Genomic DNA, 20,055 nt, shown 5'->3' on the forward strand with positions numbered 1-20,055 from the left:
GTATGTACCATTAAAGGTTACCTGGCGACGATTGTTAGGCAGAAACCTATGCAGTTCCCTTAGGGAACACTGCAAAAGATTTAAGACTACAGGTGTTGGCAGTAAACCCACTTGGTAGCAGTCTGTACCACCCAGATTTACCTGGTAGCTGTGGCTGAGCAGTCAGACTTCCCTCAAGAAGAGTTAGGCAGTATGCAAAGTATACTCAATAGGCACTCAGATACAATAATACAAGCAAACACTGACCAGAGCTTTGGTATCAAAGTATATAATTATTTATTTAAAAACACACTGTTGAAACACTCCAGCACTCTTATTGTAAAATATTCTAAACACAGTTACTATTATGATATATACACCCCTTTTTCCCTATTAGAAAATCACAGTAAAACACCACTTATTTTCATACAGAGGTGAGCGCTTAACTAGATTGCACTCTAATAAGTTTGTGAAAAAGAGAGGGAAAAAGACAGAATAGGAAGAGGCACACCACTCTACGATTCCAGAACACTGTTAGCAAGGCAGAGAGCAAAAAGTCACTGGTGAGTCAAAGTCCAAAGGCTGGGCCCACTCTTAGAGAGAGCAGAGCACAAATGCGCCCAAGATCAGTTATTATGCTTAGAATGTCTTGCAGAGGGTTCAGAAAAGCGTTGGGAGAGACTTAGAAAAGTTTAGCCAAGGTGTCCCAGGCTAACCCAGGTTCGAAAGCCGGGGCTAAATCTACCCCGTACAGTCGGTAGCAAGGGAAGCCAGGCGGGACACGGTACCTTAAGTGGGAAGGATCCTCCAGCGGTGGCAGTTGTTCCTGGTAGTGGGTGCAAGTTGCGTCGTCGTCCAGGGGAAGAGAAGATCTCAACTTGGAGGAAAGATGAAGGTCGTTGCACTACCAGGGCAGAAACCAGCCGCAGAGTTTTCCAATTAAAGGTGGTACCTTTGTCTCGCGGTCGTGGTAAAAAGTGGTATCCCGGTTGCCGGGGTGCTTGGCACGGGCAAGGCGGCCACGAGATACGCCAGGAAAGCGAAAAGACGGGGAAACTGGTTATCCCCACCAGTCAAAGGAAGAAGACTCTCCGGCGGGAGATCTCCTCTGTCGTTGGGAAAAGTGGTGAGGCAGTCCAGCAGGGCTCCACCGGTGGTGGTGTCGTGGCAGGTCGGCTCAGCTTCTCCCTCGTGGGATTCTTAGGTCCTGTGGCGACTTCTGAAGTTCCAGTCCCCAAAGCCCTGCTTTTATGCAGCAAACCCCCATTCACTCAGCCTAGCTGTCACTCAAATATGCTAAGTGGTGAGCCGGCCGCTCACCACTTGGGCAATCAGGACGGAGTGCGACTTGAGTTGCCTAGGCAACTCAGTCCAGGGTGCCTAAATTCCCCTCCACCCCTCCTAAGTACCCCAGACACAGTGGCACCACTTTGGAGGGCTTCTGTGGAGAAGCCCGCCAAAAAGTGGAACAAAGGGCTCGACTTGGGTTGGAGTCACAGAAGAGAACACAAACGCCATTTTAGAATCCAGTTTTGGCAAAAAATACCAACCGGAGAATTAATATTAATTAAATAAACTGGCGGTATGTTCGAGGCTACGTAAATAATTAAATAAAGATAGTAGCCTAAAACAATGGGAAATCCCATAGGAAAATATTTGCGGTTGAATATAAAAAGTAGTATCCACTGCCACCAGCCAAAACTTGATCAGGCGGGACGGAGACGTGCCCCCTCGACTAACAGACCCCGGGGCAATTGAATTGCCCCAGCCAGTACGTCCACAATATGATGGTTTGTACTGGTTCTGTTCAGAATTTAAGACTAGTAAAGTCAATGGTGACTTTACATGCCCTGGGAGACAGTAGTCAGTCCCAGGGTATGGAGTCTATACTGGGGGTCACTATGACACCCCTGTGTCACTGCACTGAGGGTGCTGTGTAACACACATCACAAAAACACATGAAGCCCTATGGGGTAAAAGACCCCATAGCCCATTAAACACATCTAGATTCAGAGAAACACACTCAAATCATGCCCAAGAGTGAGGGTAAAAGAGTCTCACTCTTGGCAGGAGAAAAAAATAAACCCCAAAAATCCAGCAAAGCTGCTGGGGGACTCACTAGGTTAGGAAATTCAGCCTAAACCGAGAATTCTCCCTAACAACGATGTCCATCGTCAAGCGCTCGTCTGAAGAATGTTCTTATTTTAAGATTCCTTTGATTTCCCAATTTATTTTTTTTTTAACCATTTTTATTTTTCAATGGAGACATAATCAATTACAGCATTTGATCGTTACAACTTGTTGTTATAAAGCATAGGCCAACTTTCAATTCAGGGTTAAAATCACCCGTTGCTGCGTAGATTGTCTCCAATTTCTTCATCTGTCATTCATCATGCCTCCCTCCGCCCCATTGTCCCTTTACAACTTTTGTAACAGTTTTGAAGAGGTAAAAATATTTTAACTTTCAATAAATGTGCAAGAGTATAACTTTTGATATTATGAGTCCACATTATAATTTAGTTGTCTGTTATTATACATTAGGTATCTCCCAGTTTTATCGTTTCATTCTTATTTTCCTTCCCCACTCCTTTCCCCCTCTACTCCTTTTGGAGGGGGGGGGGGCAAGTGGATAAGCGTCTCTGCAGTGTCTAATCTCTTTCTCTGTTCTGATGTTAAGTGATCGACATATTTCTGAGGGTTCGTGGTCTATAGAAGTAGGCTTCCCTGTCTCCAACAAAGTCTCTGAAGGGGGACCATATGGATAGGGCAATCTCTGATATGTTTCTGTTCTTAAGGCAGTTACCTTATCCATTGCCATTCCTCCCCATAGTTTCATCCACCACCATGGTGTCGTCGGTCCTTCTAGTGTTTTCCACCTTTGCGCTAATGTTATTCGTGCTGTTGATAGTAAGTGTTATTGGCGTGGATATATGCCCCGATGCTGCATATATTCCCTTTGCCTCTACTCCCAGCAGGACCACCTTAGGTGATAGTGGTAAGTCTCTGCCAGTAATGTCCTTGATGTGTCCCAGTATCTCCTGCCAGTAGGTAATTGCTTTGGGGCATGTCCACCACATGTGGAATAGATCTCCTCTCCCTCCACATTGTCTCCAACAGTTTGGGGGATATTCTGGATTTATTTTGTGTAGTCTGTGGGGGGACATGTACCATCTGTAGCATAATGTATATGCAACTTCTTTAATTGCTGTACATTTGGAGGATCTGTGAGCTCTTGTCAATATTTGGTCCCACTCTCTTTCCGTTATTGGTTCTCCTATATCTTTTTCCCAATTCTGTTTATATTTTAGGTTGTCCGTTGGTTGTGCTCCATCGAGCAGTCTGTAGATTCTCGATATCCCCTTCTTTGGTTCACCTTCTTGCATTGTTAGTTCCAAGCCTGTTAGGTTTCTCGTTCCAGCTCTTTTCACTGAGGGATGGGTGATCCAGTGTCGTACTTGCGTGTACCTGAACCTTTCATTTTCCCCTAGATCGAATTTCTTTTTGCATTCTAGGAATGGGATTGGGTCGGTGTTTTGGTACATGTCCTGCAGTTGCAAATTGTCTGCGTCTTTCCAGCCTTTCCAGAAACTCTTCTTCAGGCCTGGGGTGAAGTCGATGTTATGTGCTATTGGAGATAGTGGACCCAGTCCTCGTTTGATCTTTTTCATTTGCATGGCTTTGTCCCAGCTACTCAAGGCTGTTTTAGTAGCTCTTAGTAATTTTCCTTCTGCTTCGCGGGCCTTAGGGCTCAGTGCTAGGAGCGCTTTTATCGGGATCTGTGTGGGTGTTTGTTCTATGGCTCTCCATCCTTTGGTGTCGTCTGGGTTAGCCCACTGAAGAATGGGGGCCAAGTGCGCTGCCATGATGTATCTGCCTAGGTCTGGGACCCCCAGGCCTCCCAGGAGCGGGGGACGAGTCAGTATGCGTCTCTGTATTCTGGGTCTCTTTTTCGCCCATATGAATTTAAATACTTCGTTTTGAAGTTCTTTTATTATCTGTGATGGGATCGTTGTGGGTATTGAACTCGTCACGTATAGAAGGCGGGGGAGAAGGGTCATCTTCACTGCTGCTATACTGGCGAACCACGATAATTCCTGATTATCCCATCTCAGCAGGTCCGCTTTTAGTTGTTTCCAGAGAGAGGGGTTGTTTGCTTTATATAAGTCCTCGAATTTCTTGGCCAGGTGAACTCCCAAGTATTCTAGTGTGTTTTCCTCCCATCTCAGGGGGAATCTTTGCTTCGTGCAGTTTATTGTAGTTGCGTCTTCAGTTATGTTTAGTGCCTTTGATTTATTGTAGTTGATTGAAAATCCAGATATGGTGGCAAATTCTTCCAGTGTCTCCACGGCTTTCGGTAGTGTATTCGTAGTATCTCCCATATAGAGCATCACATCATCAGCATACAGTGCTATTTTCTTCGGGGTCTCCTTGATTTGCACTCCTTTCATGACAGGGTTTCTTCTGTATCTTGCTGCTAGCGGTTCCATAGCCATTGCAAATATTAGTGGAGATAGGGGCCAGCACTGGCGCGTACCCCTCCGTATCTCCACTTGTCTTTAGTCGCAGGCATTTATCCGAAATGATGTAGATGGGCGTTGAAAATTTGCCAGGATCATTCTGCTGAATAGTGTTCCGCATCCAAATTTTTCCAGGATCATCTTTAGGTATTCTCAGTCCAAGCTGTCGAAAGCCTGTGAGGCGTCCAGGGCAGCTATTGCAAATTTCTGGTTTGTCCGTCTCCCCCATTCGATCACATCTATGGCTCTTCTGACATTATCTTGGGTGTGTCGTTCCTTGACAAAACCCGCTTGGTCCTCGTGGATGATATCTGGGAGGATCTGCGATAGCCTATTCGCTAGTATCTTTGTGTATAGCTTTGTATCTGTGTTTAGGAGTGCTATCGGGCGGTAACTTGAGCATTCAGTGGGATCTTTGTTTGGTTTCAGGGCAAGGATCGTGGAGGATCTTGCCATATCCGAGGAGATAGATCCGGTGTCTCTAATTGTGTTGAAGAGTCGTGTGAGGGGGCCCAGTAGTTGCGTTCGGAATATTTTGTAGTAGGCATTTCCGAAGCCGTCTGGACCTGGGGTCTTGTTCCTTGGTAGTGAGGAGATAGCCTCATTGATTTCCTGAGCTGTGAATGGCCTCCCCAGGATTTCCGCGTCCTTGTCCGAGATTTAGGGTAGACTAGTGACCAGCAGGTAGGATTTTTGGTCTGTTGCGTTTAGGTTTGTTCCCTGTAGTAGTTCTTCATGGAATCGGACCATTATTTCTCTTTTCTCTTCCTCTTTTGTGATCTTGTCTCTTTTTTTCATTTCTTAAGGCAACTATATAGTTACGGGATTTCTGTTTGTTTAATTTGGCCGCTAGAAATTTATTTGCCTTGCCGACGTGGACGTAGTATGATTGTTTCGTATTCAGCAACTTCTGTGCCACCGCGTCCGCAGTGTGACTTTCTAGTTGGGCACAAACCTTCTTTAGCTCTCGCCAGAATTTCTGCGTTTGTCGGGTCTTGTGATTATTCTCTGCTTCTTTTAAGGCTAGTTCCATCTTCCGGGTTAGTATCGCTCGTTCCCTACAGTATACTGCTGCTTGGGCCATGAATTCTCCCCGGATTACAGCTTTCCCTGCATCCCAGATTGTCTTCCATTCAACCTCGCCGTTGTCGTTCTCTTTGAAATAGTTATTTATGGTTTCCTCCATGTGTGTTCTAAGCGCTAGGTCGCCCAGGATCAGTTTGTTGAGTCTCCACGGTGGGCGTTGCTTATTTCCCCCTCCGTCTATTTCCAGGCTAACTATTACTGGGGTGTGGTCCGTAATATATTGTGTTCCAATTTCCACCTTAGTCACTTGGGGGATTAGAGTTGCTGACACCAGGATCATGTCTATTCTGGAGTATCCTCTGTGTACCCCAGAATAATGAGTGTATTCTCTCGTGTCTCCTTGGAAGAAGCGCCATGTCTCGATTATTTCTAGCTCTCTGAAGAACTTTGCCAGCGCCTGTCTTTTTTTCTCTGGTCGGCTGCCGTAGGAGGAAGGGTTTTGTCAAGGTTCGGATCCATTATACAGTTGAAGTCCCCTCCTATAATTGTTTGACCTTCACTCCAACTCCCTATTTTCAGTAGGAGATCTGTGATGTATTGGTCTTGCTTGTCATTAGGGGCGTATATCGTCAGGATTGTGTAGGCCTTCCCCTTTATAGTTCCTTTGATTCCCAGGTATCTCCCTTCAGTATCTCTAATCATCTGTTGCTTTCGGAAGTTCAGTCCCTTAGCCAGCAGTATTGCGACCCCTTTTGTTTTTGTGTTGGTAGAGGCGAAGTATTGTTGTGGGAATGCCTTGTTACGCATTCTCTTTTCATCCGTTTTCAAGAGGTGGGTTTCTTGAAGGAGCGCTATCTTTGCAGGCATCTTCTCGAGCCTGTTGAGAATCGCACGTCGTTTCCCGGGGGAGTTCAGCCCTTGTACATTTAGCGATACGATCAATGTATCTGCCATTTTTGGATGTAATATGTTTGTTGCTTCCTTCTTTTGGTATCTCTTGTTTTGGGTTAGTTTGAGGTGGCCCACCTACTGTGGTTAGGTGTTTCCTCGGTTTCTCTTTCAGTTGCTTCTTTATTTAGTGTCTTCTTCAGGGTGCTTCGTTCGTGATATTTGAAGGGACCTGCCAGTTTCTTTTCTCTTTTCGGTCTTCTTTTCCTCTCGGATGACCATTCCCATTGGTTATTTTGGCTGCTGGATGCGCTATTTTGTGGGCTAGTTTCGGTTTGGCTTTGTTCCTCCTCAATTTGTAGTAATGAAAGGCCTTCTTGGCATGTACTGATCCTTCTTTGTTTCTCTTTCCAGGGGAAGGCTAGTCCAAAGGGGAATGTCCATCTGTATGCGATTTGTTTGGCTTGTAGTGCTTTTGTGACCGGTTGCATAAGCTTCCTTTTATGTAGGGTGATCAGTGCTAGGTCCTGGTACAGTTGGATTCGCCCTCCATTGATTGTTAGTTCTTTGTGGGTACGTGCAGCTCTCAAGATGTCTTCTTTCAGACTATAGGAGGTCATGGCGATAAGAACATCCCGAGGTCTTACTCCTGGTTCATTCCTTTTGGGACCCACTCTTGATCTTCGCGAGCGATTTTCCAAATCTTCAGTTTGGATCTCTAGGTTATTTGTAGCTCTGGCGACCTGGTCTAGTAGGCTATTGTATTGTTTTGCTTCCTCTGGCATATGTGAGAGTCCATTTTCGAGCGTGTCCACTCTGCCTCCAAGTTCGTCTATTTCCTGTCGTACCTCTTTCAGGGATGTCTTCAGCTCTTCTTTCATTGTTTCTAGTTGGGTCTGGAGTGTGTTTGTTATCCTGGATTCCATGCCCCTGAGGCAGTCAAGTAGTTCTTCCTTATTTATAGCCATATCAGAAATGTTAGGCGTCGTTGGTTCTCCCTGGTCCAGAGGTTCTTGGGGGGCACTTTGTTGTGCTGTGCTCCAGCAGCTTTCTAGCAAACTAACTTTGGTTTTTCGCCGGTGGCTTGGATCTTGTGTGAGGGGTTTTCCCTTTAATCCCGGCATCCGGTTCTCTCCCCGTTGAGACTCCGTGTGGGCCTCATGACACTTGTTTTCATGGGTCTCTGCTAGGGATAGCTCCGTCCGATTAGGTTTTCTCAGCGGTATTCCGTGTGGTTGGGTATGGTAGTGTCCCCAAACACCAAGCTGGGCTGATCAGTGGTGTGCAAAGGGCACCAATCACAAATTGTGGGGTATCCCCAGATAGTCACGTTTTATTTACCAGGGAGAAGGGACGGGGGGCCCAGGGCGTGCTCCCGCGTCGGCCCGATGTGGTGACGGGGCCCAGTCGGGGGGGGGGGTCAGTACCTTCTCTGGTGGTGTTGGACTCTAGGAGGGGGTGCACTCCCAGCCTGCCCCCCCCCATTCCTTACCTCTCCCCGGTGTTTGCACTGGTCGGGAGCGTCTCTGCCACTGCCGCCGGGCGTTTTAAGGCCTGCTGGGTGTATTTACCTTACGCTGCGTGGACTGCACTGGTGGTCTCAAGAGTCCAATGTACTGTTAGGGCAGTAGGCACCCTTCTCCTCACTTTTCTCCTTGGGGTTCCGTGTGTAGTGGGTGTCTGGGCGCGCTCCCGAGTCGGCCCAGATGGTGATGAGGCCCTCTTATGAGCCCTCCTATGAGTGTCCCAGGGTAGGAGCGGGTCCGCTATATGTTACCAGTTGGATGGGCCGGGGGGGGGTCCCGGTGTAGGGCTCTCTGGTCTCACTGCGGCGTCCTGTGGGCGGCGGTATCATGGGCCTTGTTGTGCCACTTCTCTCCCCTGTGTATCCCAGTTCGTTTCGAAACTATTCAGGCTGTTCTGAGTGGGGGTGGGGGGGTTGCAATGCGGCTGTGCTCTTGGTTCAGGGCACTCACCCCCCACTGTGTTGTCTGCTGCTGGCGGGCTAATGGGGGGGTCCCCGGACGCGCTCCCGCGTCGGCCCAGGCCCAGGCCCAGGCCCTGGCCCCAGATGGGGCTGATAACGGTAGGTGGGGAGTCCGGGGAGTGGGTTAGTTGGCAGCTCACCAAAGCGTGTCTTCAGCTCCGCTGGGCGCCGCTGTTAGGAGGAGCCCGGGCGCGCTCCCGTGACGGCCCGGGACTCACGTTGACTCCGCCGGTGCAAGTATGGGGGGGCAGGAGTGACTTCTTGGGAGCCCCCCTTGACAGTGGTGGCCCCGCGTGTGTCCCCGGATGTGCCTCCCGGCAGGCCGACCTACCTTCGCCGGGGGGCGGGAGAGTCACCGAGAGTCCCGCGGCTCCGGTGTCCTGGAGGGAGGGGGCCGCGGCTCCCCCCGCTGAGTGCTTGTGCTGGAGGGGGGGGGGGGGGGCGGCCCAGAGGCGCTTCGGGTCGCGCAAGGTGTTCCTCTCCCTCCGAGTTCGGAGCCGCGAGAGGATCTCCTCCCGCATGCGACTCGGGGCCCGATGGGGGGATTATTATGATTGTCCGCGGGCCTGGGGCACCACCGGCAGTGGGGACTGTTTGAGTGCTGGATTGGGGTGGGCTACGGTGCTCAGTGACCTCTTGTCACCTTCAGTAACATTGGGGATTTTCAATCGGGGACCTGCGTAATCCCAGTACTCTTAGAGGCGCACTGGTGGGTCTCCTTCAGTGTGCCTGGGGCGGATGGCTCATCAGATTTCCCAATTTCTTAAAGGGCTGACTAATGTGTTCCCACTGTCCCCGTTTCAAGTGCCGGTATGGGATATGAATTTGGTCTTGAAATTCTTGATGGTTGCTCCGTTTGAACCTTTGCACTCTTTCAAGACGGTTTTCTTGGTTTGCGATTACATCCGCTCACAGGGTGAATTGCAGGCGCTTCCATCTAAGCCACCCTTTACTGTGTTCCACAAGGATAGGATGGTACTGAGGGTACTGGGGGTACGTCCATCCTTTCTACCTAAGGTAGTGTCTGAGTTTCATTTAAGCAAGAAAGTGGTGCTTCCTGCTTTCTAGCCTCTTCCTCATCCTGGTAAGGAAGAGAAGCGACTCCATAGGTTGGACCCTAGGAGAGCTCTGAGTTTTTATATTTCTAGGATGTCCAGGGTCAGAGTGGACGATAAACTCTTTGTGGGGTACGCTGGACACCGAATGGGCCAGGCTGTTACCAAACAGACATTGTCCAGGTGGATTATCCTCACCATTACTGAATGTTACAGATTGGCGGGCAAGGACCCTCCTGAGGGGTTGCAAGCTCACTCCACTAGTGCCTTGGCTACTTCCACAGCCCTGCAGCGGGGAGTTCCTATTACGAATATTTGTGACGCAGCTACATGGGCTTCTATCCACACCTTTGTCAAACATTACTCCCTGGATACGCTCCATGATCAAGATATAGCCTTTGGTAAAGCGGTTCTTTATTCTGCCATCTGATTGGGTATTCTAAATTCTTCTCCCTCCTCCATTTTCTGGTACTGCTTTGGGAGTCTGTCAAAGATGTGGAATACGTTGGAGGACACAATCCATTCGAAGAACAAGTTACTTATCAACTGGTAACGTTCTTTCGACCGGATGTTCCTCCATCTATGATGGGATGCAGCGCTTTCAGGAAATGACCCGCTACTGCCTCCTGACTATAAAGAGCTGCCTTGAGCACCTCTCTGGTGCTTCACAGCTGCTTCGAGTTCCGTTGTGCTGCCCTTTAGTGCTTTCTGCCCGTTCTCCCGAACTTCCTGAAATTTGACCTCCCTGACTGTTCTTGACTTTGCTGCTGGATTTCATTTTAGATTTGCATTCCTGTATGAACTTCCTGATCTTGACCACTTGGACCGTTCTTCTACTTTACTGCTGGATTTCGATTCGGATTTGTTTGCCTACATTTCTTCTACTCCCGTTTCCCCGATAGGTGAAACAGACTTCCATTTCTCTGGACCCTGGATATTGGACCTTGCACCACAATTTTCCTGGATGGTAATTGCCATTTCTTTTGCCCTTGGATGTTGCCAGTCCCTTAGGCGACCCTTCTGCCGTTTGGGACAGCCCCCACACAAGGTTTTCCCTAGCTGTTGCTTGAGGACTTAGCCAGTCCTCCTTCACGTGTTCCAGTCCCTCCTGTACTTTCTTTTTTTAAAACTTTTATTTTTGTCGGCAGAGGTTCACAAGGCACATACGTCAAGGCAACAAACAATTAAATCAAGCATCGCATAACACATCGTAATGGTTACAGAATATAGTTCCAACAGTGGATATAGAGCATCAACAATCCAGAAGTACACAGCAGAGATCACGGTGCATGGATGGAGAACGGAGACAAGCCAGAACTGGGCGTGTTCTCACTTTGATTGTTCAGATATGTATTAAATTCGCTCCAGATGTTCCTGGGGCGAGATTGGGCGGGCAGCATTGTCAGGTATTCCTCCTCACAGTTCCGCGACCATGTGAACATAGCCAGCCATTTGAGGCCGGTGGGGAGGAGCGCTTCCAGTTCTGAAGTATACATTTTGTGGCAATCATGCAGCTTATATTCAAAAACTTTCTCAAGCGCTTAGTTTCGTCAGACCCCCAGACCCCAAACAGGAACTGCCAAAGGATCGGGATCAATTACAGTTTCAGTTACTGCACTTAGTGTATGAAGGACACTGTCCCAGAAACCGGACAATTTGTTACAGGTCCAGAACATATGCAAGTGATCAGCACCCACATCGGGCAGAGGTGCACCTCAGAGCGAGCAAACCCCGATGTCCTGCGTGGTGTATAGTAAAGCCTATTGAGGAGCTTGTATTGCATGGCACGAAAACGGAAATTGAGGGGAACCTTTTTGTGTGTGGCAGCACATATCCTCCCACAATTCATCAGATATTTCTAGACCCAATTCAGCCGACCATCCGACGCACGCCCCAAGAGCCGGAGTGGGGATGATGTCTTGTAGGTTTTGATACAGTGAAGAGACGACGCCACGTGCACCGCCCGAGTTGGCGATGTAGGCTATCGCCGGGTTGTCTGGGGGCTCATCCGGAAAGGAGGGCCACATGGTGCGGAACGCGGCGCGAAGCCTGTAGTATTGGAGAGTCTCTAGGGGGATCTGGTGTGCCCCGGTCTCCAGGTTTGGGGGCCTATGAATTTGCCCCCCGGATAGAAGTCGGACAGGGCCCGATACCCCAGTGTCGGGCCAAAGCGGTATGAAGCGTGGGCTTCAAGCCCGGAAGGGCCCACACGGGAAGCCATTTGTAATATGGGGAGGGCCCACTTGTCGAGTGTAGCAGACGTGACCAGGCATACAGAGTCGTAGCAATGGGGTCAACGGGGGAATCGGAGGTGTAGCGTCGATGTAGTATCAGGGACATCAAGTTGATACCAGCGGAGGCAAGCCGTTCCAGTTTGACATGTGGGCGCACTAGGGAACCCAGGTACCAATGAGTAGCATCCTGGGCCTGGGCCGCGATCCAATATAGTTCTAGGTTCGGAGCAGCAATACCACCCCGTTTGTATGAAAGTGCCATGTCAGCCCACTTCTTGCGCACCGCACCGGAGTGCCAGAGAAATTGTGCGCAGAGCGTATGCAATTTAGTGAAGTAAGCCCTCCCGGGCCATATAGGAATGTTGCAAAAGGTGTATAAGAGCTTGGGGAGAAAGATCATTTTAATAAGGGATAGACGGCCATCGACGAACAACGGGAGAGTGCGCCATCGTGAAATTTTGGTCTCAACTGTTCGTGCTACAGCTGAGTAGTTATCGGCAAGAAAGGTGGGCTTAGTGAGGGACATCTGCACCCCAAGGTATCTCACACCGTCAGGGGCCCAGTGTAGGGGATACTCGGTGGTGGGCTGCAGGGTAGCCTTAGTGAGGGGGAAAATCTCCGATTTGGAATAGTTAATCGTAAATCCGGAGTGGGTGCCGATCCGGGTGATGTCTCATTATGGGATCCAGATGGGTTGTGGGATCTCTGACGTATAGTAGGACATCATCAGCATATAGAGATATTAATTCAGGATCGTCAACCAGTCGTACTCCTTTACGCGAGTGCCGTGCTCGGATAAAGTCCGCCATCGGTTCTATCACCAATGCGAAAAGGATCAGGGAGAAGGGGCAGCCCTGTCTGGTGCCTCTGAATAGAGTGAACATCTCGGATGTTAGTGAGTTGACTCGTACCCGCGCAACGGGGGAAGTGTATAATAGTTTAATGAACCCTATCATGTTAGGGCCGATGCCCATTGTTTCGAGGACCAGCCACATATATTTCCAAGAGACCATGTCGAAGGCCTTCTGAGCGTCCAGCGTAACCGCTACGGCCTGGACGTCTTGATCTATACAGGACAGGACATTGAATAATCTCCTGATGTTATGGGAGGTGGACCTGCCGGGGACAAAGCCTGCTTGGTCCTCTTGTACCAAGTGCGTTATAATGGGCAGAAAGCGGTTAGCAATGATCTTAGCAAAGATCTTTGTGTCTAGGTTCATGAGGGAGAGCGGTCTATAGGACCCGCACTCGTCCTCAGGTTTACCTGGTTTGAGCAGTACCGTGATGGCCACTTCCCGCATGGAAGGGGGAAGGATAGCGGCTCGGAGTGCCTCATTCCATACCTCCAACAGCCGGGGGGCCAGAATAGCCACGTGCTCTCGATAGGAGTCCGCCGTGAGGCCGTCAGGTCCCGGCGCCTTGCCTATAGGTAAATCTGAGATAGCCGATACTATCTCGTCTAGCGTGAACGGGGTATCTAGCTGGTCCCAGGTCTGTGGGGAAATTTCCGTGGTGGGGATCTTGTCAAGGAGTTCTCGCATGTTGTTCGGTATGCTCTACGGGCTGGGAATAAAGGGATCTATAGAACTCGGTAAATATATCCAGTATTCGGTGGTCCGCTCATTGAGCATCACCGTTCTGATATTTTATGGAAGTGATCTGCGTGCGGCCCAGTTCCCCCCTCACAAGTGTCGCAAGTGTCTTACCAGAGCTCTGGGTGTAGTGGCAGTTCTGTCCAGGGCAGTGTCCAGTATAAGGTTCAGGTCCCCCCCCCCCCATATGATCTGCACCCCCACAAAGCCCAGCAGTATGGTAGTCACAGTGTCAAAGAATTCCGGAGAATCTACATTGGGGCAGTAAGTGTTCACCAGAAAGTACTCTTTATTGACCAGTGTGCAGTGTATTATAACATAACGACCCTCAGGATCAACATAGCTTTTATGCAGCACAAACTTAATTGATTTGTGGATCATTGTGAGAACGCCCCTAGAGTGTGTGGAGTAAGAGGTAAAGAACCTGGCAGAACCCCATGATGGGGCAACAGCCCTCGGAATGAGGCCATCGGAGTGTGTCTCTTGTAGGAGCAGTATCTTGCAATTGTGTCTGTTAGCATATGCAACGATCTTGCGGGCCTTAGTGTGGTTGCTCAACCCCCGAATGTTCCAGGACATTATGACAGTAGTCATTTCAGAGGTAGGTATCTACAGACACAGTACCCATGAATCCGTGAACATCCCAGCTCCCGTGATGGTATGAGCTCCCAGAGTTGGAACAGCAAGTGGGCATGTGGCCCTTCAGCATGCGCGCCTCGAAACCTTGTGTGCCTTTTTGTAAAACAACCCCCTTCCCACCCTCACCACTAACCATGGATCAGCAGGGTAAACATCACCCACCCCTAACAGCGCGTAGTCGGGCCGTCCCCAACCTGGCACAATCTGCCCCGAGGCCCAACTGGGGCCAACACACACCAAAGAATTGAGAAAAAACAGTTAAATCGCAATGGGGTGCGCCGTTGCCGTGCACCAGCACGCTTGGAGCCAGATGGCTCAGTTGCAAAAACGAACAGTGGTGGCGGACTCGTGGCGAGGACCGCACACGAGCCCCTACGGTTCCGAAATAAACCAAAACAGTTTCGACAGTCAAATATCGTACATCCCTGCATCTCATATGTTGGGAACGGGGTACATAACTGAGAGATTAAGGACCTGAACAATAGGAAGACAGAAATTGAGGTAGGACAACAGAACAATGTGAGACCAGCTCTGTGGAGTGCGTAGTAAGGATGTGTACACAAACGCTGCAGCTCCCAAGGACTGCAGGGGCAGAGCGTCACAATAAACAGAGCAGCCTTACCAGTACCAAAGTGCAGATTAAGTAAACATTTTCAATAAGTGTCCTCAGTCCGTGCCATTCACAGTTGATTAGCGTCCACTCAGCCTTCTCCAGAGCCCTGAAGCGGTATTTGCATCTCGATGAATTTCACCGCCTCGTCTGGGACTGTGAAAAAGTACAGTTTGCCCTTATGAGTGAGTTTGAGGAATAAGATGGCATATGGTACATTGCGTTCCCTGAGCATTTTCTTGACGCCAAGGAATTGGCGTCTCACCTGCTGCACCGCCACCGAAATATCCGGGAAGATCCTGATGAAGTGAGACTCCAGTCGCAGCTCCCCTTTTTCCCGCGACAGACAAAGGATGAGGTCCCTGTCACGCTAATTAAGAATCTTGGCTATAATGGGTTTGGGGCTGTCGCCAGGTCGGGGTCGCGGGGCAAGAGCCCGGTGAGCCCGCTCCACGGTGATATAAGGGGAGAGGTCCGGGTCCCCCAGGAAGTCCTTGATTAGTTGCTCCACTGCATCTTCCATGCGCCCCTTAAGGGCGGTTTCAGGGACCCCAATGATGCAAAGGTTATTTCTGCGGGAGCAGGACTCCAAGTCATCGCATTTTGCTTTAACACTCTTCATGTTGCGCGATAAGGTGGCCACAGTGTCCTGAAGTACGTGTATTGCATCTTCATTAGTGGAGATCCAGTTTTCGGCCTCAGTGATTCTAGATACAGCCTGATCTACCCGGGTCTTGAGCGAGGCGACATTCGCATTGATATCTTCAAGCTTCTCATGAAAGGAGGCAAAGTTTTTAGCCATTGATTCCATCATGGCAGTGAGGTCCGGCGCTGCCACCCCAGAATAAGGGTCGTTGTCAAGTTCTTCCTGCGGAGGCGACGTGTGGCCCACCTCCGGTCGAGGGACCGTCTTAGTGAATTTGTCCATGGCACCCCCTTTAGCAGATCCTTTGGAGCGACTCGACATGGCCGGAATCAGAGGGGGGGAGGTAGCAAGATGAAGGGAGCGGGCTCCGGCGGCGTACCGGGCCGCCGCGGGCACGATAAAGCTCAGTCGGTTTAGCCAGTGAGTCGGGTATTGAAGAGCTCCCGTGAGGGCACAACAGCCGTCCCCGCCGGTTCGCGCCAGGCAGCCCAGCCCATGCCTCCCGCGGCCGCAGATGGGGCGACCGACGCACCTCGGTCGTCAGCGGCCTAGGCCCCCAACGGAAAGGATTGTCCGGTGGGGCCGGGGCAAGAGCGAGCCGGCCCACGAGTGTAGTGTGTGCCCCAGGGTGCCAGGGGCAGAGCAACCAGCAGCGAGTCCGACGGGAGGCACCCGGTCAGGTCACGATGAGAGCAGGGCCCAGCGAAGGCCCAATGGCGGCGAGGCACGACGGGACAAGAATCTCCAGTTCCGAGAGTCCGATTTCTCCCAGACCTCGACGTGCGGATAGAGCTCGATGGCCACAGTGCAGGGATCGTAGCAGGGACACAGGATCCAAAGCAGAACCGCAGATGTCAACGGATAAGAGGCGGCTAGGCACGGAGCTCTTACACTAGGCAGCCATCTTGCAGGCTGCTCAACAGCACCCCCCCCCCCCCCCCCTCCTGTACTTTCAAGGTGTCTGCTGGAAGACATTCAGGTACATTATAACGCTTTGGGGATACTGGGGTTATATATGTTTCTGTGCTAATTGTGTCCTTTGTATCCTTACAGCTCCTGTAAGAAGGTGCTGTGCACTTTCTCTGGCCTTTTGCTCAATCATTCCTTTGAGACATATAATTAAGGTCTCAACAGGGCTATTGTGTTTAAAGTATCTGTGCCAACTTGCCTGAGAACCCTTCATAGAGTCTGTAAGTTTACAGACTGTGAAGCCTTATTTCTCACCCAGGCTGATGACCTGGAGCAAGCCCCAGACCCAGTACAAAATCTAGTACATGGCATAACAGCTCTACGAGCCAATATGATTACACCTAACACCCTTTTACATCAGACTAGATAACATGCAAGCTGTACAACACCAATTGCCTGATGAAAATGACCAGCCTGCCCCCAACCCTCCTGCTGGTCCCCAGGCTGCTGCCCCTCTGCTTGTTCCCGCTCCATTTCGGTTGGCACCCCCCAGAAAGGTACATTTGAGACCCTCGGAAGTACTGCACATTTGTGAACCAATGTAAATTGCATTTCCTCTGTCGCCCAGCTGCTTTTCCTGATGTTACCACTAAACCAGCTTTCATGCTATCCCATTTTGGGGTAGTTACTGCAACCATCTGTGATAATCCATTAATGCAAACCGATAGTCCTGTTCTATATGATTTAGATCTTCTGTATCAGAAGAATGAACTGAGTCTTCAGCACTCATTTCAAAGCACAAGCTAGAGAGATAGAACTGTTGGATTTAATACAGGGAAAAAAACACTCTTGGAATACTTTACTTGCTTTAACCAATTAGTAGCTGAGACAGCTTGGCCATAAGAAAAGAAAGCAGCAGTGTTTTATAGGGATCTTAGCGAACAGCTGAAGGATGCCCTTTCCGTGGTAACTGCTATACCCGTAACTTACCCGACCTCCTTGATCTTAGATGCCCGTTGATCAGAATGAAGGGGTTAAAGTTCCCACTTAGTCACACCCCTGCCTTCTGCACAAAAACCAATACCCCACACCAGTACTGAATCGACATCCGAACCCATGCAAATCGGAGGGATACCAGGGCCCCTATCTCCATTGGAATGCGAGAGAAGATGCACAATAAATCTGTCTCTGTTGTGGACAAGCAAGACATTTCATACGAAAATGTCGTAAAAGACCAAAAAAATCCTCAAGTTGTGTGAAAACACATCACTAGTTAGGGGTTTACGGATGAGCCATATCTTTGATCATTTTTTTCTTAGTGCGCAATGAACCACCCCTGGCAAACCTCCGGTACTGATTGACTATGCAGCAACAGGAAATGATATGGATATCAAGGTAGCCAAAGACTTGGGGATACCCACATTACAAAAGGCAAAACCTGAAACCATTAGAGCAGTTGATGGGACGGATCTGTCTTCAGGCCTAGTCCTACACCAAACAGTGCTTCGAAGGGATTGTGTCCTCCGACGTATTCCTCATCTTAGATATATCCTTCCAGCTCTGCTGGCCCCGGAAAAAATTTTCTCTAGAGGGCGCTGCGCGTCGACGTCCCTCGAGTCGATGTCCCTCGACAGCCGCCGTATCGACGCTCGACGTCATCCTGCCTATAAAGGCCGCGCGCAGCGTCCGTTGCTCAGTTCCGTTTTTCCGCGCTTACTTGGTGCCTCGGAATACCGTTGCTCAGTTCTTAGTCAGATTAATCCTATTTACCTCGAGTTATTCGATCCGTACTCGATGGCTTCCTCGTCGGAACAGACAACTCCTCGATCCGGCTTCAAAAAATGTCGAGATTGTGGGAAAAATATGTCGTTGACCGATCCTCACAGAAATTGTCTGTGGTGCTTGGGAGCTGAACACCATTGTTCGGAATGCGAGGACTGTATGTCCATGACAGCTAAGGCCCTGAAGGAGCGTAGGGGGAAGCTGGAGAAAGGTAAGACTTTTAAAGCTTCTTCTTCGTCGACGAAGTCGAGACATTCGTCTCCTCGTCACCATTCGCGCTCCAGGTCTTGGAGTGGGTCTCATCACTCCTCGAGATCGAAGCACTCGAAGAGGAGACGTCGAAGATCCCCTTCTCAGTCTTCCTCTTCCTCTGTTTCGCCAAAAAGAATCCCTTGCCCCACGAAACATAGTTCCCGGGCTGAATGGGAGGAATTCCGAAAAAATATGATGAGCGTCTTCGAGAAAGCGGCCTCGACCCCCTCGAAGACTGCTGAGAGCGATGCTCTGGTCGAAAGACCCGAAGGTAAAAAACGCCGCGAGTCGCAGTACCCGGCGAAAGAAACCTCTCGAGCGCGTCTCGAACCCTCGAGCAGGACTATGACCTCCAAACCTTCCTCTAAGGTTCCGTCGACGCCGTCGACGAAGGTTCCGTCGACGTCGAGGTCGATGTCTTCGACGCCGTTGTCGAAGGGACCTTCGACACACGGGTCTGTCGACTCGACGCCGGCCTCGACACCGGCGTCGACGCCAAGAAAAGTCACGGTGACCACACATCCAGTGACTATCCCCAGGCCCTCGACGTCGATGGCGTCGATATTGTCGAGTAGAATTCCAATTCTGTCGAGGTCGTCGAGGCCTCCACCTCTGTTTTCGATGCCACGCTCGAAGCCTTCGACGTCGGCGTCGATGACATCGACGTTTTCGAGGCCAACAATGACAAGTTCGGCACCCTCTGCCTTGGAAATGGGATTTACTCCCTTTATGAGTTCAGAACAATTGAGAACTATATCCTCAATTTTAGAAGAGGGTGATTTGTCTGAACAAGACACATTTGAGTTACAGGGACCTGTAACCCCAGTTAGAGAGGAATTTTCCTCTGAAGAGCGCGGATTAAAGGATCTTCATGATTCTTTACATGAGGCAAGTGGGTTAGACACTTCCCCTGAGGTGGATTTTGCTAAGCCAGACCCGGGGGAGCATGCCGAAACCCCCTACAGATCCTTAATGGCCAGGATTACAGAGTTCATGGGGTGGTCTGCACCTTCACAATCTTTCCAGCAAGATGACCTCACGGATATTCTCGACAAAGGCCCACAAGAGGATCCTGTGGTGCCCTTTCATAAAGCTCTTCAGAGAAAGATCATGACAAACTGGGAAACCCCAGATGTAATACCAGCAGTAAATCAAAAACTGTCTGCAAAGTACAGGGTATCTTCCACAGACCCAGAGTTTTTGTCTAAACATCCATCCCCAGAAAGTCTGGTGGTACAAGCAGCATCCTCTACCGATGTCAAGACGGCTTATCCTACAGTCCCACAGGACAGGGACGATAAAAAATATGATGCTATGGCAAAGAAAGTCTTTTCAGCATGTAGCATGGCATTAAAGTCTGTTAATGCTACTTGCACCCTTGCTAGGTTCAGCCATACACTTTGGGAGTGTGCTTCTACAGCGGCTGACTGCATCCCGGAGGGAGAAGAAAGGGATGCGTTCCTGAATATTATACAGGACGGTAAAGACGCTATGTGCGAATCCCTCCAGACGGGCATTGATTCGGCTGACAGTATCAGCAGAGCAATGGCGGCAAGTACATCAACCAGGAGATTCGCTTGGTTGAGAAAGTCGGGTTTTGCCCCAGATGTGCAAGCCAGGCTCTTGAACATGCCATTCGATGGCTCTTCTTTGTTCGGGAAAAAGGCGGATGACAGTCTAGAGAAACTGCAAACTTCAAAAGCTGCAGCAAAATCCCTAGGAGCTGCAATCCGTCGGACTCCTTTTCGTCCCACAGGAACCTCTGCGAGGGGCAAGTCCTTTCGCTTCTACTCCGCATTCGGAAGAGGTAGAGGACGACCGGCTCAAAGGGGTCAAAGAAGAACTACCCGAGGTGGACGGGGTAGATATTCTAAAGCCGCAGCAACAGCAGGTGCCTCTTTACCATCTGCATCAGCCGCCCCAAAACCACTCTGAGGAC

General features: G+C 49.9%; 1 protein-coding gene across 2 annotated transcripts in view; it reads left to right on the forward strand.

Moving 5' to 3' along the window:
• USP38 (ubiquitin specific peptidase 38) overlaps nt 1-20,055 on the forward strand; it is an 839,905-nt gene that overhangs the window by 236,238 nt on the left and 583,612 nt on the right. The window lies entirely within an intron of this gene.

The sequence above is a fragment of the Ambystoma mexicanum genome, chromosome 6q (genome assembly GCF_040938575.1).
Source record: "Ambystoma mexicanum isolate Mex_15411 chromosome 6q, UKY_AmexF1_1, whole genome shotgun sequence".
NCBI classification, from domain to species: Eukaryota; Metazoa; Chordata; class Amphibia; order Caudata; family Ambystomatidae; genus Ambystoma; species Ambystoma mexicanum.